Source organism: Dromaius novaehollandiae, chromosome 6, assembly GCF_036370855.1.
Source record: "Dromaius novaehollandiae isolate bDroNov1 chromosome 6, bDroNov1.hap1, whole genome shotgun sequence".
NCBI lineage: Eukaryota > Metazoa > Chordata > Aves > Casuariiformes > Dromaiidae > Dromaius > Dromaius novaehollandiae.
This window is the reverse complement of record NC_088103.1, coordinates 6,543,039-6,568,197: the sequence shown is the minus strand read 5'-3', so window position 1 is coordinate 6,568,197 and position 25,159 is coordinate 6,543,039. Positions and strand designations below refer to the sequence as shown.

The following is a 25,159-nucleotide window of genomic DNA, read 5'->3' as shown; positions in this document are numbered from 1 at the left end:
TAATCTCGCCAATCCCACCACCGATTCTTGTTCTAGCGTCAGTCTGGTAATGTTGTGAAACACCACAGATGACAGCCAAATCATTTAAGATAAGCTTCAAGTTACAGACTTACATTCCCAGGGCCTATATGGACAGACCAAAGCTGGGGAAGCAAAACTGCCCACTGGTTTTCAAGCACTTTTCTCCAAAAGCCCTTGAAGATCTCTCAGTGGAAGCACACTTGCCTGCAGAACAAGATAAAAATCTACCAGATGACAGGTTTGTTGTTCTTCATTATCCTTCCCATAGAAGTAATTCTTTAAGTGTAACCCAGATAATCTAGGAATCTAGGAGTGTGTTTTGAATATCTATGAGGACAACAGGAAAAAAAAAAAGAGAGAAAGAAAGAAAAAAGAATACAAATGGCAGAGCTTCTAAGAGGCAGCTGCCTAGAAGAACAAGCTTCACTTGTAGATAGCATGGTGCTGTTGCCAAAAGGCTTTCCCCACTACTTCTGACCACATCGGCAGGTACCTTTATTCCTTGGCCAGCTATGCCCAAAGAAGCAATGAGACACAGCATTCCTGGGTCTCAAAACTTTGGCACTCTTGGCTGTAGTATAGCCTAGTTTTCACTTCTTCCAAATTACCATTGGTCCAAGTGACTCACCCTTGATTTAACCTCTCTCTTCACCTCTGCAAGCTCACAGGTAGCACACACACTGATGGAGTCCCACAAACTGAATGACATATTCTGTGTGTACTTTCTAAGCCAACAGATGCTTCACTTTGGGCCAGATATGCTCCTTACGATAACAGCTGTCTCTTGTTTCGTTCTACCTGCTATATGAACAGGCATTTTCTTGCAAAATAAAAACCAGCTACCCTATTCCAAGTCTGAAAGCCATGCATGAAGGCAAAGAAATCATGGACAAGGCTCCTGCAAGGGGAAGATTACCTTCCCCTTGATCTACAACACAGAAAGACTGCTCTCTTGGGAAACCATCTCTGCCTATCAGGACATAGAGGAGTCCTCTCCTCATCTCACTACCCCAAAAGGTGACCAGCAGCCCTTTACCTTTCACACTCGGAGGTTCCTGCCCTCTCTCTTCCTTGGCCACCTACAAGGTCCTTCTGAATAGGGCACAGGGAAGAGCAAGGGGAATGGCACGGGGACAGCATAGGATGGATGTGGGAGCCTTCAGGAGAAGCGTGGGCAGAGGTGGTGGTGGCACAGGGAGGTCTGCATTCCCATACACTCGTCTTCTGCAATATTTCTTTGCAAGAAAGTCCCTCTGTATGGGTGGATGTCACCCGACGAACAGCTATACAAATGGTATTATGCAGACAATCCAGTCGTCGGACTTTTGCCGGTCACCTATAATGTGTAACACCGTGACAGGAAGGTTTCCTAGCCAACACATCGCTTTCCCAGCAAGGTGGTTATCCCGTGTTTTATTAACTGGTCAGGTTTCTGAGCTTTATAGCTACTTCCCAGTTAATTATTTCTGCTTCTGGGCTTTCACGCTGCCGGAACAAGCAAGGTCAAAAGAGGCTTTATGTTTCGGTTGTCCTCCCCTCCACCCACACCCAAGAAAACAGTTCCTGAAACCAAACTTCTCCTCCCACGGAGATTTTTTGGCTAATGGGGTTATAGAAAAGCAAACTACTTAAGGAGTCTCTACTTGATCATTTTGTAGATGGACTGGACAACGCAGACATACTCCCAGGCACGTCTATGGCAATGGCTGGTGGGATGCACTGGTCTACCCATGACTCGAATATCCTGAAAACCCAGAGGCATCAGACTATTCCCAATTTCACAACTGCTCCAAGCACCGGATGCCCGCAGAGGCAGGCCCTTCTCCGAGCCCGTACCTTAGCCCAACGCATGTTACCGTGAGAAACCGTCTCACCATTAGCCAGGGGCTAACGAAGACGACCCCTTCCCTCGAGGGACTTCCCTTCGATACGCTGTTTTCTAAACAAGGGACGGGACCATGGCAATTCTCCTTGGAGAGAGGATGTTAACGCAGGCTTAACACGGCAGCTAGAGGTTCTCATTTCCTTAGCCATTTCCTATCTGTGCTGTTGTTAAGGCCTCGTCTTCCCTCTGTATCGCAAGCTGTAATCTCGTTGCTGAGGACAGTTTAATCTGTTTGGAAGGTTCCTCCTCCCTTTTCTTTAACCCACAAACCTACATACCTACAGCTCCAAAAAATATATAAAAAAAAAGCTACCACCGACAAAGACCTTCACAACAAAGCAAAAATCTAAGTATTATATCATCAACAGCACTAACATTTAATAATAAAAATTTTAAACGAGCCCAGTGGCTAGGTCATTAGACCTAATGCCACTTAAAAGTCACCTACCCGACAAGTTAAAGCAGCTTCTCAAAAAAAGTGTCACTGGCTCATGACATTTCAGATTCAGTTCTCCATTGAAAGACCCCATATTACTCAATTTGCCACGTATGGCCCAGTCCTACTTCTCCAGCTCCAACTGTCCTAACCACAGTCACAACCTCTGGTTTCCTCAAGTGGCAGCTTTGTTTCTCTCCTAGGGCTCCAACTCTTTTAGTTGTATTTTGGGCAAGACAATATAGATAAAATTGTGTATTATTAACCAGTTAGAGATAGCAGTTTAGTGTGTAAAAATAATCATTACATGCAGCTGATGAAACACAGCCGGTAAAAAGTGTGAGGAACAGGAGATATCGGAGATTAAAGGCACAGATGAGTTAGACTTTCAGCGGACAGAAAGAACAACAAATGACTACAAGGTAGCTCTGATACAGGTTTTAATCTTATCTAGATTATGACATAATCCAATCACCTTCTACACATATTAAATATCCTGCACTTGATTAAAATAATAAACAACTGGTAGTAGGGTAGCGCTCCTCTGGCACTGAACCTAGGTCCACACAGGTATTCCCATCTCCAGGCCATCTCAACCCTCCTGCCTCTGAAAATATGTTTTTCTGTCCTCGCTGGAGAACTTTCTATTACTAGTTTCGATAACCTTTACCAGTGGACCTTAAACTTCTGGCCTTTCCTTTACATTTGTTTTTGTTTCCATTTAGTACCCACAGTCACCAGCTGCATATACTTCGTATCATTTGCATTACATCACTTTTCCATATCACACTTGCATTGCACCGTTCTTCATTTACTCGTCGTATTGCCAGTTCAGACCTTTCTCTGTAGCACAGCTCCTTCTCCCCTAGTGCCTTAAAAGCCTAGTCTGTTGGGGAAGAGCTCCTTAACTCTTTCAGTTCCCAAAAAGTGTTTTCAAGGTCAACACTGTTACCCAAATCAGAGAACCAAAACCACATACAGGCTTTTTTTGAACCAGCTCAGCTAAATGTGTACTGCCAGGAGTTTCTACTAAATGAATCCCTGATTTTACCCATTTTGTTAAAAGTCTTTTGCAAATGCAGGGGTTCCCGCTGGAGGTATGCTCACAGACATGCACAAACGCACGCTCGATACATGTAGTTCTTGCTAGCAGTTTCACGCTTGGAAACGTATAGCAATTCTTTACACCTTGAGGTCAAAGCTCCTGCAATTAGTAACTTAAATAATGGCTGAATTATTTATTATTCTGCCTAAGCAACTCATGATTAAGTCATCCTAATCTATGCAGAAAATGCAGGAAAAGAGTCAAGTATGGCTTAATAAACTCTTGCTGACTCCTGCTGTAAATAGACTTGCCTTTTTCCTGGAATTACAGAAGATGTTTTTTTCCCCCCACCCCTTTCAGCCGCCACAAATCGGCTATTGTTTGTACTTAACCATGCAGCACTCCTGATGCAAGCACACAGCTCGCGTTAGCACGTAAGTAAAAATCTAACCGAGGGCAATTCAGCCCCGCTACAATAACAGCAGCGCTCTGGACTAAATACCTGCTCTGGACAAACAGAAAAAGAGACAGACCCTGCTTTGGCACGTCCGCAAAAAAGGCTGAGCTTGTACATACCCCAGCAGTCTTGTAACGCTTCCAGACACACGAGTGCCTCCGTGCACGCTGTGCATCAGCTGCGACACACGCCCGCTTCGCAGCCTGCTAACTGCAAACATACGGATCGACGGCCCCAAATCTAGGAAGTCCAAAATTGGTCACGACTACGTCTCTACGTCTCTACATCCCTCCCCTCCCAGAAACGCCACGGCCAGGCACACGGCCGCCGTGCACTCCAAGGCACCAAAAACGATCGCTTGGGCGCACCAAAATGAGTCCCCCGTACCTACCTGCTAGCATTATCTACTTGTATCTTAACTCGGGAAAGTACTGTTTTATTCCACCCCGGAGAAGACCGAAATTTCACAAGCTCACTCACAGCTGAGGCAACAGCAAATGCAAATCCTGCCACGCTGCAAACCTCGGCCGCGCTGCCTCCTCCGGCAAACGCCGACCGCGGGCGAGTAAAAACTAGCCCTTTCTTTCAGACCCAGAAACAGGCTGGGTTTCTGAAAGCTGTTCCCTCCCCCAAACTCCAAGCCTAATTTGCAGGGCAAAGGAATGTATTTAGCCAGATTTATTTTACCGGCGTTCGTACCAGGTACGCTTGCAAGCGCTTACAGAAGAACTTGGAACGAGGGCACGAAAAGAGGCTCAAAGTTTTGCATGTGCGACTGCAAAGACGATACACGCTATTTAAATTAGGTGATTTGCAGATTTGCAGTCTGCAGCTTTCTGGTTGACCAAACGGTACCACTAGTGTCTTAATATAATACAGTCAGCTGTGGATATTTAGGCATAGAACAGAAAATCAGTTTAAGTGATATATTAAAAAAAAAGAAGAATCCTAAATAATACCAACATATCTGAATGCAAAATGAAGAGCTTTTTCTGAAGACATTTAAGTCAGATCTTTCTAATTAAAGATGCAGTCGGTAACCACACATAACAATTCCGAGATTAAAAATAGTCGATGGGGAAGAAAAAAAGAAGAAAAAAAGAGAAAGAGAAAAAAGAAAGCATCAATTAACAAGTTTCCAGCAGCAAAGCCTGTGTGAACTGTAAGACCTGAACTGCAAATTTAGCCTTGGTGAGATTTTACCCCTGAACCCAACAGACGCTTGCAGGATACATCCTTGGGGGGTTGAGAAGTTTCTCCAGCGAGCTTGAGTCCTCTGAACAGCAAACGGACGGCAAAAGCCACCACCAAATACTTCCTGCACGTTCAAAAGCTAAGCGGGGTGGTGGTGGGGGGGGATGCTTGGGCTTTGTTTTCTAAAAAACCAGTGCGGGTTGCCATTCTGCAAACAGTTGGTGAAAATACTGCATCCTCACCGTCATCTCTCGCGAGCAAAGGAAATCTAATCCCCCCCGGCAGGTTAGTTTATCTGGTAGCAGAGCAACAAGCTAAAAACGAAGGAAAGGGAGAGTTACCATGGGATACCAAGATGCGTCACTTCTCTTGGCTCTTTCGGTGCCACGTGACGTCTTAGCCATAAGTGCCGAACTTGGCAGATGGGATTTAAAAAAAAAAAAAAAAAAAAAAAGAGTAAAAAGGTCTCTAGATTATATCAAAGTTTTAGCTTTTAAATCCCGTTTGCTAACCGCTTATGGCTAGGGAAATACAGGCAAGCAATAGATTTATCTATAAATCAAACTATCTAGAAATCTACTGTCACTGTGCAATAAGCATCTGCCTCCCAACCGTCATCTTTTACACTTCTTCAGTTCCTTATGGCAAATTTAGTCAGAGTACATTCAGAAATACTCTCCTTACTATCTTAAGACTTATCAGTTTTTTTTTTTTTTTTTTTTTTTTTTTTTTTTTTTTACAGGAAGCAAAAAAGGTGAGAAGTTTCCACCTTGCTAGTGAACACAAATGCAGCTACTTCACACCAACAGACATGATCGGAGATAAATTACATTGAATTTACCCTCCAATTTATCACGCAGGTCACCAAAGCCCTGCCTTTGGATACAGCCTGTTCAGAACTGAAATTTCTTTTTTAATACTCCGCTTAGTGCTTTGGAAGCAAACTGGCAATGTGGTTTTTTTCCCCCCCACTTCCAAGATATTGCCGTTCAGCGATGCGCCACGGCAAGCTGCCGTTTGTGCACACAACGTGGGATCCCACCCGACCACCCGCTCATCTATATTTCAGTTCACTGCAATTTTTTTTTTTTTTTAAAAACATCAGCTCCAAGCTGATAGCTCCCCCACCCCGCAACTTCTACAACCACCAATTTCCCTCTGCGCTTGCCAGAACACCTCTGATTTGAGGCATGTTCTTCCACCTCCGTCCTCCTTCACCTTCTAAAGCCTCCTAAAACCCACAGGTTGCAGAGAGCAAAAAGCCTCCAAAAAGTCATTTCATATGACAGGCAAGCAATCACCTCTCCGTAGTAAAAAGCAGCGTACTGTGCAAGAATGCATCACCCTCTAAACTGCTTGGTTGACTTCAAGAGTGTCAACTCTACCCAAAGGTTGGTCTCCAACACACCACGCTAACCTGGTCACCAGCTGCCACCCCGACGTACCGGGCTCTTAGCACTGTTTCCTAACAGCAACGGATCGCAAAACTGCAGTCAAGTAATACAGCAAATTATCCACAACAACCGCCGCTATTATCTGCTCTTAAACACCGACTTTTTATCACCCAAACCGCTTGCCACAAACTATGCCGGATGCCTGCTTGCCGTTAATCTAACTGCCAAAAAATTCAGTGCAGAAGCCAAGCCGCTTTTAATCCGCTGCCCCAACTTGTAGCCGTCGTGTTATCGCAAATGAATCCAACACAGTATTTTAAAACAACAAAGCAGGCTAGAATTATTTATTACGTACTTAACAAAATAATGCTAGATTTCACACTGCTGCTGCAAGTTTAAGATAGAAGGCCCTCTTCTAAAATACTGTTTTCATCCCTTTTTCCCGTGCCAGGAGGTGCTGTCTTTAACAGCCACAGCTTGATTTTAGCCAGTCTCCTTCCAGCCCCTGCAAACTTTGAGCCTGTGCAAGACCCTGCAGCATTTCTGCATGCTGCCTGAAAAAAAAAACTTCCCTTATTTTAAGCTTGCCACTCCCCAGCTTTATCTGACACTATTTTTTGGATGGGGAGGGCCTGGGAACAGTGATCATCTACTCACTCTTTCCATAGGATTCCTCTGATCACGTTCCTCCGTCCACAATCATTTCTTCTCCGAGCAAAAGAGTCAAAGTTTTTTTTTAGGAGTTTCTTACACAAAAGCTGCTCCATGCCTTAGATCACCTTCATCATCCTCCACTGAGCCTTCTTCTTTTTCGAGATGGAAGACCAACGGCGCATTCAAAACACAGGGGAATCAAATTTTTGTTACAGCACCTTATTGTTTTTTTTCTTTATCCCTTCATTAACAACTCCTAGCATTCATTCATCTACTTCAAGTAAATTAAGTAGAACATGTATCTCAAGATGCTTATGTTTCTGCTTCTCTAAAAACAGATCTTGGTCATCTGTATTTATTATTCCTGGATGCAGAACCGGCAAACTGACCTCTACGGAGGCACACAGAGAAACCTCTGCACCCGGTGAGTAACCGCTTGCTGCTTTACAGCTCCGTTAACCTCACCGCATACCAACTTCTCTACCTCATCTGTGCTCCACGCACGCCCGTTTCCTCTTTTCATGTGGAAACGGCACACCCAATACTTCTCGTGTTATTAGTAATCACAGGACGCCAAGGGACATTGCTGTATTCTCAAATTCCTGCCAGCACGCATATTTTTGCCAATTATTAGCACCTCGAACTGGAAATTTCTCCCGACATAGGAGGACAACACAGATTTGTTTTAAGGTGTCTATTTTCGCTAACCCCAGAATTAACACAGAGAAGCTAATCCTGATGGAATAAAAGCATTTTTCCAGCTAAAACTAGACAATTGGTGCGGAAACATTAAAAAAACCCCTTACCTGGCATTTTCCTGGCGAACAATGGGGTTACAAATGTGCAGAGAAAAAACTCTGGATTTAACGTACGTTTTGCAGGGACGATGTTTTTTGCACCAGCCTGAATTAGCACAACGCTGAAGAAAACTTGCTGGAGTGTTTATATATGCTCATTTAAAGAAACAATTTCCAAAGTCTTTCCATCAACCTTGCAAGAGCTGTGGGGTAAAAATAAAGCTCTTCCCTGGGACACTCTGCTTGGGATCCCTATCGTGCAGTTTGGGACAATGTCTGGAATACATAGGACTGACTAATTTTGGCTGGGGTGATAAAGTGGCGATCACACACAGGTAAGCAGACAATGCCTCAGTTTGAGAAAGAATGAGAGCCTTAATCAACCTGTTCAGGAACTTAGTCTATCTTGTGGTCTCAAATTTCAGGTTTCCAAAGAGTCTTTGCTTTTATAATTCTAATTATGTGAATGTGGCCTCTGAAACAGGGCTGCCGGCCCGAGGCAACTCCTCCGGCAAGCCACGCCAAGTGTTTACCTCCTTTCCCTCACTTGGGTTGTTGAATACTCTCTTCCCTTCTTTTTCAGTCCACTCCTTTCCAGACAATTGCCTTGTCCAGGTTTCAAAGCGTAACAGGAAACACCCTGCTATCCACCCAGGATGCATTCCCGAAAAGTTCAACAGCTAAAAATCTGATAGATAGTGACACAATTTCTCCCAGAACAATGAACGTAATAGAGCAGGGATGCATGGAAGGACTTCGGAAATACTGGCTTTCCAATGGCTGGCCATGCTGACTGCTTTCTAAAGTAAGAATCAAGAGGCAAATGCCTGCCTGCTCGAGACTTTACTTTGTACATCTCTTTACGACAAGGGATCACTTGGTCCAAGTGCCTTTGCTGCCTCTTTCTGAATGAGGACATGTTCACTGTCATCAGCATCCTCCTCCAATGCCCACTTCTCATCAAGATCAAAAAAGTCAAAAGAAAACAGAGTAATGAGGCAGTTTGCAAAGCTGGGTATTAAATGATGAGCAACAGTTCTCTAAACCAACGGACAGAAAAGCAATGGATAGCAGGGTGTTGCTGCACTATGTTACTCACTCTATACTCTCCCTCGAAAATCCCCTTTATCCTGAATTACTGCACACTCTTTCTATTCTAAGCTCAACTGAACTCACATTTTCATCTTAACCTCTAGGCCTCCCTGCTGCTATTACAGGTACTGAAGGAGATGATTATGAGGATCTACCAGTCCTGCCGCGTTTATTTTTTCCTACAGCAGAAGGGAAAATTGCAGAAAACTCACCTCCCTCTCTCTCTCTCTCCTTTACTCCATAGAGGGAAGGACAGCAGACGACACAGAAAAAAGAAAAGGAAAGGAGAGAAAAAGAAAAAATGATATTTTCTAGCCACTTCTTGGATCTTGTAATGATGCAAGAGCCACCAGAAAACTCTCTAGCTAACATTCATTTCTTTATTTCAGAGTATCCTGGCTGGCATAAGAACGGCTACCTGAACCAAACCAAAGGTAGCCCTGCCCCAGCTCCCCGTCATCTACAGTGACGAGGGACCGAGGACAAGCAGGGCGAGCACGGCGTGACCGTATCCGCGTGCCTCCGATAAGCAACCAAACATTCAGAAAACTCTGCGAGCGAAAGGAATGCTGTCGTGCAGAAACTGCGCTGAAGCGCAGAAATACAGATACCGACCAGCTCATCCACTGCTCCCCTTTGCCTTTTCGCTGGGCAATTCAGTGGGCGAAGAGCGGTGCGTTCAAGTTGTGAAGCTGAGCACACAAAACACACCTCTCCCTACAAGCAAAAATTAAATCACATTCATACTGACTGCTATCCTGTAAAACTAAGTCCTACAGAATTTAGCCAGGTTACAGTCCCCAAAGTTTTAGCTCTTTATTCTTGTGCTACACTCCTATATTTCATTATTTTAACATAGCACTAAAATTATTAAAGTTTGATGAGGGACCTATCTATTCCATTACACAATCTGCCTCCTGACCCGAAGTTTTGGGAAAAATCTTGCAGGGGAGATGAGGGTACAGACAGAAAGCTGTGTTATTTCATACACAAGTTGCGATTGTGGGATTAAATACCTGTAGGATACTGCAGGCCATTTACCTGTGCGGCTGATCTAAAAGCAGAGCAAATCAACCCATTTTAGGAATCCAGCTCAGCTCCACGATGTTACCACCTTGCTAACAAGTCTGAGATCCAACTGGTGGGTGATGCTTCAGAGCCAGCGCTGATTTAAAGACAGACCTGTCCTTTCGCTTCAAGTACACTGGCATGCTCATGAATCACAAGTGCAACCTCACGCCAAATATTGCTGGAGTGTGAGAAAAACCCCTTGGAGAAATTCTGCAGCTACAACTAGCTGCTTCCTTATCTCCTTTGTAAACCAGCTTTTAAACTGCCACGTACCACTGTGATTAAGGAGCAGCTGGAGACAGGAAGAGATGTTCTCCTAACTGCCGACAGGTGAGTTTATCTGAGCTTTGCAATAAGCATTTAACAACGAAAAAGCACAACAAGGATGCTGAAAGACAACTGGCAGCTAGAGGACTACACACCAGCTTTCAGATAATTTCCGCGACGTAGGGTAACGCTTATGATCGCAACGCTCCCTGGGAATTCAATCATCTGTTCAGCGGTGGGTTTGGGGACTTTAAACAGGATCGGTAACAACTGAAAAGCAGTGCAGAACTGGAGCTGGTGCCTTCACGTTCTTGGTTGTCAGCTGCCTTCCCTGAGAAAGTTCACAAAAGACGAAAACACGGAAAAAGCTGTCAACGGGAGGAACAGCGAGCCCAGCGTTGCAATGGCTTTTAGGAGAGACGCACATCTTCCATGTTCACCACTATGCCCAGACCTGCTAGTCTACCTTTGCCTTTTTTTATGGTGCTCACTTCCATACCTGCTGCTGGCTTCATTTAAACGCTTTTCATGCAGTGTTATTATTTTTGGAGCAGTAAGAGTGGACACACCGGTACTATGGAAGGGCTACCCAGTGCCCTCACACTGAGGGATTTAGTCCGTAAAAATCTTTGGCAAGGGGCAGCCATCCAGCAGCTGTATCAGGCTGAGGAGGGCATTGGCCTAATTTGGATCGACGACAACTTTCACGAAACATCTGACAACTGAAGTGACCTTGAAAGCACAGTTAACATACCCGAATAATACAAGCAGCTTTTGTGCAAAGCACGTTCTTTACATGTTCTTCTGCCACTCTCCCTTCAGGATGTGCAGTATAAACCAGGGAGCTTCCAAGGCTGTTTTAACTTGAGCCTTCCAAGAAACTATTAGTAAAGCTTGGGGAATTTAGCAATGCATCAATGTCTGGGACAGGCGAAATGAAGAGTCCCACAACCCAGAGAAGGGCAGGGAGGAACCTAAAGGGAGAAACGTGCTCTAGACAAGAAGATATTGAAGTTCACCTTGATTTAGCTTGGATGCACACATGATTTAACCATTTGGGACCGAGGACTCCTGTGATGGAGCAGGCATCCTCAGTAAAGACTAAAAAATTCTTCAGCACTTTAACATCAAATATTCTACCCAGACTTTGTTACATGTTTATCACCATCAGGAAAAATACATTAGAGATAACGTTTTATCTAAGAACTACACGCAAGTCTCCTGTTGCAACAGTTGCTGACAACCTTTCCACTATTTATTGGAAATTAAAAAAAAATAAAAAAATAAAAAAGCAGATGGAGAGGGAACACAGGACAAAAAAAATTGTTTTAATGCATCTTGGAAAAACACAAATCTATGTGAACAGAGAAACACATTTAACAAATGAACTTGAAGAAAGCATCTTGTGCAAGAATTCCCAGAACCGTATCAGCTGTGGAATAATAAAACTGCAAAACCATGGAGTAATTAAAAACAACTATGTCTAGCATTGTAATAACGAAAGAACTAGTCAACACTTATCCACTAGTAGAGAGAGCTATTGAATACTGTCTAATTCAACAAGGCAGCGCAGTCTTTGGATACAATGAATGATTAAAGTTGGGAGAAAATGGCCAATTAATAATATAACGTGCCAAGAAGCACCATCGGAGACGCAGTCTGTGTCTCCTGGGTTATAGACCAAGAGGATGTGTGGATTCTTCAAAGGCTTTGACACGACCCGAATACAAGTTTTCTCAATGGTTCCTTAAACCAGACATAAACACAGAGAAACCCCCCCAAACTCAAGAGAGGCTCAACTTGCAGTCTTTAACTTCCTGATGCATTGCTAGGGAGTGAAACACGACTGCAGCACGGCAAGATGGCGTTTTCCTCGGGAAACCGAATAAACAACACGTTTTGAATGACTTCCAACAGGACTTCAGCACAAAACAGCACTTGCACGAGGCTGTTGGTAACGTAAGAGCTGAAGCTGTAACAGCACGGCTACAAAGCAGCGGCACGCAGCAGACCCCAGTTGTCCTACCTTCAAAGGAAGTCAAAAAAGTTGTGTTAAAAAGACACCATCCCAAATAAAAAAAAACAAACAAACTTGTGTTGTGTTTCAGGCCCGTTTTCTCTTTAGAAACACGCAAGCAGCCCTTACGGGAAATCCTATTACTTGGGGCTGTAAGCTATGAATCAATCTCAGGGTAACTCAGGGAGAGCCCCAGGACACAGCAGCAGCCATTTGCTAATTCGGCGGACAAACAAACAGAGGAAAGCTTTACTCTTCGGATTAAGGATTAATCACCGGGAGGTAGAGCCTGTTTTCAGAAACAGTCATTTCCTGCTCCCTTTCACCAGAGCCCAAGACGGCTGCTCTATACCTGAGGGAAAATGAGCTGGGAGAAGACAGTGAAATTATTGATAGCCACCTGCTTATGGATGCTTCATCTTCCATCTTATGATACTCGTCTACCAAGACTCAGCCAAGCTATTTAACAAGCAGCAATGGCTAGAGGAGCTATGACAGTCAAATGTGATCAATCCACGACAAACCGAACGCGGGGAATGTATAATAGCTGCTCCAAAATTCAGTTAAATCTTCAGTTTTGGATTAGTGCCCGAGACGCTGAGCAACTGCTTCTCTCCTTGGACTCCTCGCTTCCCGCTGGGTACAAGACTGCTGTAGGGACATGGGAGGAGACGGCAGCAGCAGCTCAGTCCACGGGCTGGATTCACGTATTCCTGGGGACTGAGGATCGCATGGATTCGCTCATCAGCTTCGCCTCACCTTTAAAAAAAACACCTGCGGGCCGTGCGTTTGTGCCCAAAGCAGCTAGGGAGATCCTGCAACACCCACTTGCCATTCCTACTTCTACAGGACATTTTTGACGTGTGCCTGGAAGAAGCTGGGGGTGAAGCTAGCGGGGAAGTCCATTTAATTCCAGAAAGCCTAATGTATAACCATAACCATATACAGCCTAACCAAAACCGCCCAGTATTCACTGCAGGCCCCAGACCGACTAGCTCTTTTAGCTATTATTCCATAACGGGCAGCTCCTTTTTCTAAGTTTCACACAAAGGAAAGTGGAAAATGATCCCCAAACTTTCCCAGAGAGGGGGGATTAAAAAAACCAGCAGCAGGTCTGGCGGGTGGTGCTGCAAAACGCGTTGCCTTCGGTGTGCAGAGGGTGAACGAATGCGATGCTCACACAGACGTCCTGGGCTTTAACCTGCCACATCATGCCGTAACTCGGAGGCAACTTCACCATCAGTCATTTCTGGAAGGGAGGTGATTACTTAAAAGTCAACTTTGCAACGAACTAATAGCCTACAGAGGACATAAAAACACCACTACGTTTGCAGTCAGTTACATATACGATTAATGATTTTCACAAAAGGTACTTTTACATGTGCAGCACCTAGGAACCAGAGAGAGCACTTCTAATGCAGACTCTCTCTCATGCGTTTGACATTTCACGGGTTTTTTTTTTTCCTAAACATCTCTTCTACCCAATTGTTGCCCATTTAAGTGGGAAATTTCATAACTGAAAATCTCAGTGCCTGTTAAACTATCGAGTAGTCTGTATTCAAATTTAATTTTAACCATTTTAAGCCCCTGCTGTATTCATACACATTTTTATTTCTAAACAAGCAATTTATGGAAAAATATTTTTAGTAAAATAGATTATATCTTGAGGCTCTGTTCCCATGGAGTTACATTTCATAGGTATAAGCATACCCAGCAGTAATAGGTAGTACTAATACATTTAAACACAAATTATCAAGAGAAATTTAGTTGCAGTCATAAACCACTGCTTCACGCTGCAATGTCTGCTTTAAATAGTTACTCTTATATTCTCATTATACAGCAATCGGTGCATTTGCTTTGCTCTCAGTCAAGAGAGCTGCCACGGCCAGAACCATTAAGTGGTACATAAAAGTAACCGAGGGTTTCTCTTTCAAAGACTCTGCAGTTTAAAATTAAAAGAAAATTCAGCAAGCAGCTATATCAAGCAAGTGCAGTGCCGAGCTGAAGGATGGGCATATTTATATAATGAAAGGTTATCTAGATTATTTTAAGGTCCAAGTTCTGCAAAGCTAACAAATGAGAAACGGGATGCCTTCCTCCCCCCAAAAAAAGCTATTACTGATGCAAAAGGGCTAAGAAACATGACTGATTCACTTGATATTCCACTCTATTTGATCCCTACATTTAAACAACAAGTCAAAATAAAAGTCACCCACGTGTTTTGTGACTCCACTAGTTTGGAACATACACTGCCATATATGGGGACAACCACACAAAAAGTATATAGGTTCCAGATTTCTAGGTGTCTGCACGTCTTTTCTTAGCACGAATTTCAAGATATGCCACATACACAACAGTGTGGTTTGAAACTTTTATATTTAGCATGAAACAAAGAAAGCCTTGCCTCTCTTGCACTACCCCTGTTTAGGTTCAACCTATTAAATCCACATTTAACTTTAAGTAATAGATTACTACATTATTTATAGCATCTGTGTATAAGGCCCAGAGGAAACAAAAGATGAATCAATATAATGATAGGAGTTTCTGTTGCCTGGTAAAAGAGTGTCTTCCACCCTTAATATTTATATGGTTGGGGAAAAAAAAAACGGTAGGAATTTTTCCAAGAATCTTTGATGAAAACATGACTAGGGGTATTATGGTTTTGTCCTTAACAACTATCACACAGCTTCTAGCTTTCAGGAAGCAGTAACTGCAAAATTAAACCCTGCCCATAATATTTCACCTTATGTGAGACACAAAGAAAACCATCAATTCTGTGCATTTCAGCAATGTTGATCAAATATTTAGTCACAGTATTTTTCTCATTATTTCTGAGTACCGACCAGATTTCTTACAGTATCTGCGGAGGCACTATTAAACATCTTAATTGTACAACACTTGACATTCAGAAGCATGAAGCAACGTGACATCTGCTTTACAAGGAAGAAAAAAAGAAACAAAGAAGGAGAGGGACTAATACAGACCTTTCTGAAAACAAGTTCGGTCAGGGCACCTATAGGGAGAATTACCACTGAAAGTTGCTTTTCTGTTTTGTCCCTCACTGAGATCACTCCAAAGCATCCAGTTCAGTCTCACCAGTTTTCAAGAGTGTCTAAAGCAAAAGGAAGCAGCTTTTCCAACTAAGAGCTGGGGGCACCAAAGACTTGTTTCATACAATATGCTAATCACTCAGGCTACACATGAAGAAACAAATAACTGTTTTTAAAATACATTCTTTCTCAAAATCTCTTTGTGCAATAGTGCTGCTTTCATTTGCCAGTTCTTACATCTCCCCCTCTAACTCTTAAATCAGTCACGGAGCTTTCCAGCATAGATCAAACCCAACAAAACCATTAAAGAAGCTTAAGAGATGCCTTTCAGCAACTCCTTGCACAGCTTCAAAAGGATTATTGAAAGAAAAAAACCATAACCACAAGCAACAAGAAAGTGCAGGCACCCAATTTATTTTCTCTTTGCAGGTCATTCATCTATGTCAAAACCAAAACTGGGAAGAAGAACCAGAAAACCAACTGCCAGTCTGGTTGCCTACCCAATATATCATTCTGCTTTCAACAGCTAGAAGGGCAAAGATTTCCTTATAAGGAGTCTTTTTGGAGCAATTAACCTAATCTGCATTTTCTGAAGTCCTGCTCTTAGTTATCCTTAACTGGAAGAAGTAAAAGGGAGTTGCTCTAAGTGATGTTTTAGCTGACTCTTCCTAAGATTATACAACTTACTACTGAAGCTTCATTATGTGCACAGTTTTTTCTTGCATGAAGAGTGTGCCACGCTGGCATAAGCAATGTCTAAGCTAACAGAAAATGGAGAGAATCGTCATATTCTCTAGCAAGCCATCTTTGTGAAAGAAAGCCTCACTTCAAGAAACCAGCCAGTACGGATGCCAAAACAAACAGTGCCATGCAGCTGTAGGACATTAAGTCAGATGTTTGCTACACATACCCAAGTGAGGACCACTGACTGCTGTCAGTGTTGAATGCTGCCATTGGCATGAGTTCAGGAAACCATGAATGCAAAGCGAAAAAATCCGTATCAGCAAGTGCATGTTCAAAACAAGAATTTATCCAAGTTTGGGTCACATTTAGTATCAGTTTACAGCCAACTTTAAAAATTTTGAAAAACAGGGCACTCTACTTTCATAGTATGCGAATCTTTCAAAAGGTAAAATTTATTTACTTACCTGAAATTGCTTTCCTACCCAGAGCACTCGATTCATCAGGTGAGAAGCTCAATACGACTATGAGAATCAAAGCTCAGAAGACCTGCTGCTGGCTGCTTCTCAAGTAGTCATAAGAGTCACTGCGTGGAGAAAAAAAAAAAAGTCATGTGTTGAGAAGCGTGGCAATTGTTTAGTCTTATTAAATATTAGTGTTATTACAATAGGAAGATGAAGTCAAGATATAGTAATAGCTGGGAGATAGAGTAAAGCACCGGACAAACACAGAGAACTACGTTTCAAATACAGTACGTCCCAAAGGAACCTGAAATAGAGAATAGAGATCCCTGTCTCCAGACAAGGTCTATTAGCAGCTTTCATCAGATCTGGAGGGACTGTGGGGCACTTCAGCATCCCATCTGTGGCACTCTGCAGAGAGCACATCTGACGTTCCCTGCATGCATCAGTCTCCCTGCGGATGTTTGTCTCGTACACACACCCATTTTATCCGTGGCTAGCTCCCAGCCCGTGCCACGAAAAAGTAGTTTGGATGAGACTGTCACCACAAGAACAGTTCATTCAGCCCAAGGTGGGAAACAGAGCTGTTAGGAATAAGCCACTGACCAGGTGATTTGGTCCAGGAGCACTTGCTTGGGCCATAGACCAGAAGCTGTTTACTACCAGCAATAGCATTCAGTGATCCCCTCCAAGCGCAGCACAGATCCAACTGGTGGGCAGGTCTATCTACATCTATGCAACCCCTATACTGGGGCACAAACAACACGTAGGATCTTCTTACGGCCATGCTTGCATCTTTCCAAGACATGAACACAACTAGTACAAATCAGTCCACTTAAGGGTGGAAGCTCCTGGTGTGACTTTTGCCCTAGAGCTTTGGAAGACCACTAAAACTGCTTTGAAGGAAAAGAGCTACCGCTGCTCGCTTGGGAGGAAACTCTCCAAGGCCATCAGGACTGATGTTTTTCACACGGTTCGCTTTGAATATTGGGTTTGAATGCTGCACGTTACAGCAGACAGTGGTGCAATTCACAGGAACGCAATACCCAATTCCAGCAATTCCAACAGGTCCCAGGGCACATTTTCTATAACTAGAAGAACAGGCAGGAAGGACAACTCTTGGGATACGCATCCAGCAGTGTTAAGTGCCAAATGGAGCGCACACACTAAAGAAGTCTCCAAATACTCTTTGAAGGGAGCCGATAAGGCCATCCAGGCTCTAAAATGGGCAAATGAGACAACAGGTGTTGATGGAAAATAAATGGACACAGGCAAGTGAAGAAGGAAGGATGAAAGTCATCTCTGCGTGTCTTCAAGATGGTCAAGATCATTTACAATAGAAGCACTTGCACTGAAGCAAAACCAAAATCAAAAATCAAAATGCACCCGACCAAGATCCTCACGGGGCAGTACACTGAAAAAAGGCTTCTTTCTTTGAATCGCTCTGCTATTACCAAACTTTCGCACAGCCATCAAACATTAGCACCAGCAACAGTGGACAAACCGCCCAACGACACGGCTGGGGAGAGAACACACTCCTCATCCAACCCTCCAGCTTTCACGGTAGACGAGAAAGAGAGCGCGATTCCCAAGCGAACCACCTCCCGTTCGACTTGCCCTCACTATGACGCCCCAAGAGAGGGGCAGACGGAAAGGAAGGTAGGGCTATTTCAAAGGAGCTTTCAGGTAAGGAAAAACAGATGACCTCCCCCTTCCATTCACATTAGTTAGAAAATTGCAATTCATACATTTCCATCCAGATATGAGTGGGGAAAAATTAAATTCTACCTTCTGAAGCAGAACCGAATCCAAGCAACCTGCTGCCAAAAAGCAAACACTCTGCAGCATGCTGACTTCAAATCTCCTTCTACTTCAACTTCTTTCTCGTTACGTTTGCAATTACTTGGGAATTCATATTTGGATTTTCCACCACGTTCTTGCCTCATCTTCAAGCATGTTTTATTAAAGCGCTTCAGGGAAGATGACAGTCTAACATCAGCTGCTCAGCCCACCGCACACCCACCAGCCCAGCCTCAGGCGGCGAGGACAAGCCACACGGATGTGCCGCCACGGTACTTCTCTTCGCAACAGGCTGGAAGTGAAATGGCTTTTGTCCATCCTTGCAAAACGCTTCTGGATGGAGCTATCGCATACGTGCTGGCCATGTGGTTACCGAGTAGCAGTCCTGTTATCGTGCCCAGTTTGGTGTATGAGCGTAGTAATAAGAGCATGGAGCTAATGTTTACTAAATGTAAGACAAGTTACTCATCCCACGACACCCACTAGCACTTCTTCAGCGAAGAAGGCGGCCCCGTTTCCATGAGTAACAGCGCTGCACTCATCTCATAACAACAGCCGCCCTCCAAACACAAAATACTCCCTGCTCGCGGGCGTTCACTCAGCAGCCAAGTTTTATAAAGCCCGAAGAGTCACGCAGCTGCGAAGAGCAGCGCCAGCAAGAAGCCCACGAAGCCTCGCACCAACCTGTTGCACCCTTCCCTGCGTCCGGCCAGAGCTGCAAATTCGGTGTGTGCCCCTCTTCTAGAAAGGATTGGTCCCACCTGACCAAACAGACTGTACAGCGTAAACTGCCTGCTTGTGGCACACGCAGCACTTCACGGCGTCTTTTTTTTGAAAAACTGCAACATTTTTAATATATTTTTCAGAAAAAAAGGTCCATCTTACCTAAATTGACTGGCCTGTATGCCAAGCTCCTCCATCCTCTACTCCTTCCTTCCCCAAGAGAAGTCCTGTTCTCTCTTTTCTCAGCAATGGTTGCTGGTCTGCTGAGTTACAGGTGGGTAAGTTCAGAGCCCAGAATCCTAAAGCTACATTTTAATATCTTTATGGAAGTAGTTCAGTTTCTGGAGTTGCTAAGCAATAGCAAGTCGTAACGGCATGAGAGAAGCCACTTCTATTTTAGCACATAACACGACAACATTCGGCTCCGTGATAGCACTTACTTTAATGTTCACAGCATTTCTTTAATGCGAAAGCATCAGCTAAGAAGCAATTTTGATGGTTTTGATGCTATGAAGATTAATTTCTGAAGTTACTTGCCCATCTTGTTCTATATACCATAAGATAGTTAAGAACTAACAGTCATTTTCAATAGCACCAGATAATGTTTCTTGCCTTCATCCTCAAGGTCACTCCAGCTTGTAAAGAGCATCTCTAGCTTATTCACAATACATGCACCATTTTACAGCATCTGATCCAACGTATTGCGACCAGCAGAGCCCCCAGCTTAGGACAGGCTTAGAGCTGAAGCTGCACCTGTGATTAATACATTTAAATAGATTATAGCTCACTGAAGCCTACAGGATTTCCAGAAAGGGCAAATAATTTCTTTCATTAACATTCACTTATTTCTCAAGTGAATGCTACTATCCCATGCCTAAGGGCCCACACCTAAGTCTGCGTGTCCTGTACATCAGCCGTGGCTGCAAAGCCCAGATATGAAGCTTTGGAGTTCAAGACTCTCCTCTCCCTCTTTTTCTGCCCACTTAACAAGTATTTGCAAGCAGCAGTGCCGCAAGAGGAGAAAGAGTGGGCTGTCTCCTTACTTACTTATCCGACATAAACAGTAAGGATCGGGAACGTCTGCAAAGGCTGGATTTCGGTAGCCACCAACTGCTATTTAGAAAAGGCATCTCAGCGATAACAGCAGCATTTTCGTTTTATACCCTAGCACGGGAAGACAAGCATGTTTCCACGTTTCACTCGTATCTTTGCTTCTCATTTGTCGCACACACACTAAAGTACTCCTTAAAATACACAGGAGAAATGCAGCCTAAATAGATCAGCGGACAAGTTCATCAGCCCACTTTGGTTTCGGATTAAAGAGGTCAAATTGATCCATTTAAAGACAACAGGAGGGATTTTGAGAGAATGTTTAACTGTTCTTTAAATCCTCCTCATAGTTTACTCCTTGCACATGAGAAGCCAGTAAAATCTGTGAGGCAATGCTTACACAGAAAACACTTCCAAAGACACGCTAATCGCTGTACTATTTTGTAAATCGCTCCTAAACTACAGTTGTTTGCCTTTGCACTCTTTTTGCGGGAGACAATAAATCCATACAGCTAACTTAACGTAGCATTCATTCCACAATAAAAGGGTATGGAAGAAAAGAAGACTCTTTATTTGCTTTACTAGTAGACAGATCTGCAGTAGAGGACCTCCATTAAATAATAAGGGGGGGGGGTTCAGCTTTTGCTTTTATGCTTCAGGCTAACTACCATTTTAAATTTTGTCTTTAATTGTAAAAGGTAATACAAGTATAAATAAACATTTTGGTTCCCCTTTCCATTTTAGGAAGATTTACATGCAGTTCCCCCTCACCCACACCGCACTTTAATCAGGACTCAATGGAGCGGTAAGGGAGGCAGCCCAGAAACATCCCTTTTATCTTTCTTGAACGGAAAGAAGTTAGCAAAACAGCTAACACGCTGCCTGACGGGACTTAAAAAGTATTGTAGAATTAGCCCTACTGTGCCCACGTCCAGGGACAGCCCCATAAATATGTGAGTTAGCAAGACTATCCATTGGACTACCTTGGTTTAGCTCTTATAGTGTCCAAGTCCCCTGAATTGGGCTGTGAACAAAATCAAAGTGAGGATGCTCAAAAGATCTCACTGACAAGAGGAAAGATATTGCTTGCAACGGGCACACTTTCTTTGTTATTAAAAGCATTTTGCCCTTTTATGATGGCAGGATACAACTGCTCTTGGTTACATGTCCCAAGATACCTGTGCACCTACTGCACTAGCCTGACTAAAGCCAACTAAAATGTTTGTTATAATCAAACTGAATAATTAATACCCCAACAAGTCTTGATTTGCATTTTACACTTTAAAAACTGCAAAGCAGAACTTTTAGAAGGATGAAGAAAACGACTGCACAAGAATCAGTTAAGGAGTTGCAATTTTGAGGTCCCTTACTAAATAACAACAGCAGATAAGTCATACAACAAGGAGAAATCAGCTTCCATGACAAATCAACCAGACCCAAACACCTCTTTGACTATGGCCCAGATTTATTTTTAGGCCCTGTCATAGGAGATCCAAAACAGGACAGGATTATGCAACAAATAATGATCCCCATTAACAGGCAAAGCTCCTTTTCCCTGCTCGCAACATAATCATTCCTGCCTCCAAATAACACTTTCCAGGGCAGACTTCTCTCCACAAATCTGGCCACTATGTTGTTATGAGTCTCCATATCCTTTAGGGCGCAAAACTGCTCCACTGACTCTCGAAAATCTCTAAACTAGATGGATAACAGGACGCCAAGAAGTGACTTGGTGCACACTGATATTTTCACTTGTCCCGGCATGGTGGGATGCTCAAAACTTCCCAGATCAACCTGAAAATACTTTGAAGACAGAAAAATAAGATTAGCTAATTCTCAGAAAACAAGCTAATTACTAGGTTGGAATACAGATAAAAACGAAACATCTCTAACTACCTCATAATTAGGTAATGTGCAGGATATTCTTTATGCTGTATTCATATTGGATCTCTCTAGAAAATTACCCCAGGTTATAAAATCCAAGGTCCAATTATTTGGAGAGATCACATTTTGTGGCTCAATATTTGGAAGAAAGTTTCCACCACATGCAGCTCCCACTTGCAGTCCTATCCAGCCTACGTATACTACACGGACTTTCCTGAAAAGCCGCAGCTTTGACAATCAACTCGAGGTACGCTGTTAACACCTTTTTTACATGAATTTTTGATAACCTTTTTGAATGAAATGCCATCCGCTGCAACGCTGGCTTTTGAAACACATGCTCCTTGCTGACCGACAAACCCGTCTGGGGCTCTTCCAACTTGTGATCGCTGAAGCTACCTGGAAAAGGTCACATGCCTCTTTCTGAAAAATGGCTAGGAAATTATAAACCTTCACTGTAGTCCATGACCTTTTGTACGACGTACCTTGTGAGCTCATTAGACGACGGTTTTAGCGGTGAGGAATGCAGGGTATGACTGGAGTTGCCACTGCTCTTGGCGGAGATAATACCACAATTACAGTTTACTGTCTTCCTTCCCTGACAACAACTACTGTAGATTGTATTGGTTAATGTGAGCAATCATACCTGTGTTTGGCATCCGATTTGGCTCATTTTCCATCGATCAGTATCTATTTTGCCCTTATGGCATGCAGGTTGAGACCACGGCAAGCATGGTCTGCTAAAGGCATCGAGACAGAAGTGGTTCGTCTTGACACGCAAACAGCATCATGCTTCAGAAACCACACTGTATGTACATTAAATACATGACACACACCAAAAACCTTTCCTACCAAGTTTGCTTACTGACTCCGGAACAAGTCACACCAGCTTACACCTAGCTCTTCCCATTTTGCAGGTCTTTTTAAACAACAGGCCTTAAACATATTCCATCTTTGCAAGCATCTTTAAAAAGTAACAGTTGATACAAAGCAGTGAAGCACCATTTTTGCCCTCAAATAACAGAGGGACTAAATGTTTTTACTGGGCTTTGTGGCAACACCTACTATTCGGGATTTATTTACAAAGACAGAAATCAGTATAACTGGTTTGGCAAAAGGAGCTGCACCCTTTGCTGACTGGAGAGTTGAAAACTTACATTTCTCATACTTAAATGTTTCAACTTTTAACCAGAAAACAGTTACTACTAGTTTGATACTTAAGTAATTGGACAGTATGGTGCAGGTGGGGTTGTGGTGATGGTGGTGGGGCAAGAACGGCAGGAGACCGGGGTGGAAGCCGTTGAAGTTACCCACAGATCTCAAAGGGAGCATGGGCAGAGCGGAGAGAGCAGGTCATTTACGGGCTGTGTAACTGGAAGAGGTTAAGCGAAGTAAGTGGGGCACAAAAACAGATCTTTGTTATGCGGTTGTTGGACTCCAGCAGGGTTAAGGGCTTTAGTTCACAGATTTGCTTCTGGAACGTGATCCTCCGCTGGTGGCTGAATGTCTCCTTTGTCCGCTGCCCTGTGTCTCAGGTAGGCAGCAGTTGGCCTCGCTGTTCCTCTGAGGACCTTTTTGCACTTATTACTTACGCTGCGTATATAAGCTAATGAACAACCTGCTTCATGACGCACAGCAAGACTTCCACTGAAGCGAAAAGGAAAAAAAAAAAATTTCTCTATTCATTGGACAAATATTGTATACCAAAAAAGTGCACAAGCATCTTTCCTTAAACTATTGTGGAAGTTAACTATCTTCTGGGTATACAAAAATGTGCTGTTATCAGGTGACACTAAAGTTTATAAAGGAGACTTCTTGAAAAAATACATATATATTAGCCATTAAAATATGATTCAATACTTCTTCTACACAGGAGATTTACAAGAAAGTGGTACTAGTATCAGAATAGCAAACGCTGCCATGCACACAATGGTTGGGCAGCTATCCCATTTCAACCTCCTTTTCAATTCACCTTGCTGACCAGGAAAACTAAATGAAAAAACAAACAAAAAAACCCCCCAAAACCTGTGAAATGGAAGTCACCAATGCCACCTGGATCAATGGATTCTTTCTCCCGAGCAGTTCCAATCTGATGAGATCTAGAGCTTTGAAAAGCCACTTAGGTATCATTCTTGCAACCCCTCTGGGCTGAAGCCAAGCCCCCGAGATCAGTGGCTAATTTTTGCAGGGATTCCTCCCAGGGCTGTATCAGGCACCGAGTCTGGCAGTTGCTTCCACTATAACTAACCTTGAATGTAGTCACCCCAAGCTTCAGTGCTTTTATTTCCATGCTACCCCTATACAACAGAAAATCTCACAACGGTTCCTTATCAGTTGGATCAAGGCGTAAAAGGAGCTAAATACTGTGCCTGGGACGAGGTTCTTCCTCTCTGAGGCTGTGACTATTTTTGGCTTCAGGAGTTTCCTGAGCCGGCATTGAGTAACCCTCAGCGAATCTCTCATCCAAATAGTTTTCAGCCTCCTCTTGATCCCACTTAAACTCTTTGTGTGCACAGCAATATCTGGAAGGAGTGCCACCCGTCCATCTCTGTGCCCAGCAGGGCAGCTACTATTCAGACAGGGTGGGAAAAAACAAAAAAATACCTCTTCTTTGGGTCTGCAGATTTGCATCAGGCTACTTACAGATTCATGCAGGTATGTTTACACAGCTGCTCTGATTTTTAAGTTGTCACAAGCTGTCGGCTTTCCTCTCTCATTTCTCTACAAAAAACAAGCCAGGTTACAATCCACAGGTTGAGAACACTTAAGCCTTTCTTCCCCTTTATAACTACACAGGGAGATATTTCAGAAACCTCTTCTTACCAGGAAACAACAAATACCAGAAATGTGACTCTCCCCTGTAAGAAAAACTTTTCCAGAAATAAACTTCATCTAAATAGGCTCCTCCTTGATTCCTAAGATATGGCACTGAGCTTTTCAAGTGTCAAAGATAGCAGAACAACTGATTTTTAAAGAAAGTTCCTTCATCCCTTCTTTGATGTGAACACACTCTAAAGTCTAGAATGAGAGGCACCAGCTCTGGAAAAGCAAAAGTGTCTCAATATCCCCAAAAGCTGATCACCTTAGCCTCTAACGCTGCTAGCAAAAGTTCAACAGCTGAACAAGCACACGGACTTCCTATGTCCTTTAGGATTTAGGCAGCCTATAGAATAAAAGGGCAAA

At 43.3% G+C, this 25,159-nt stretch overlaps 1 protein-coding gene across 11 annotated transcripts in view; it reads right to left on the bottom strand.

The window, feature by feature from the left end:
• The window catches only part of SGMS1 (sphingomyelin synthase 1), a 98,381-nt gene that overhangs the window by 52,138 nt on the left and 21,084 nt on the right, over nt 1–25,159 (bottom strand). For 3 of the 11 annotated variants that reach the window (XM_064513554.1, XM_064513557.1, XM_026097378.2), the window contains one exon: nt 16,529–16,647. The gene's annotated coding sequence lies outside the window, so the exon portion shown is untranslated. Of the gene's footprint in view, nt 1–3,963; nt 4,105–4,235; nt 4,297–7,089; nt 7,591–16,528; nt 16,648–24,619; nt 24,676–25,159 lie in introns of those variants that run through there. The other 8 variants (XM_064513560.1, XM_064513559.1, XM_064513558.1 and 5 more) reach the window with 5 other exon arrangements.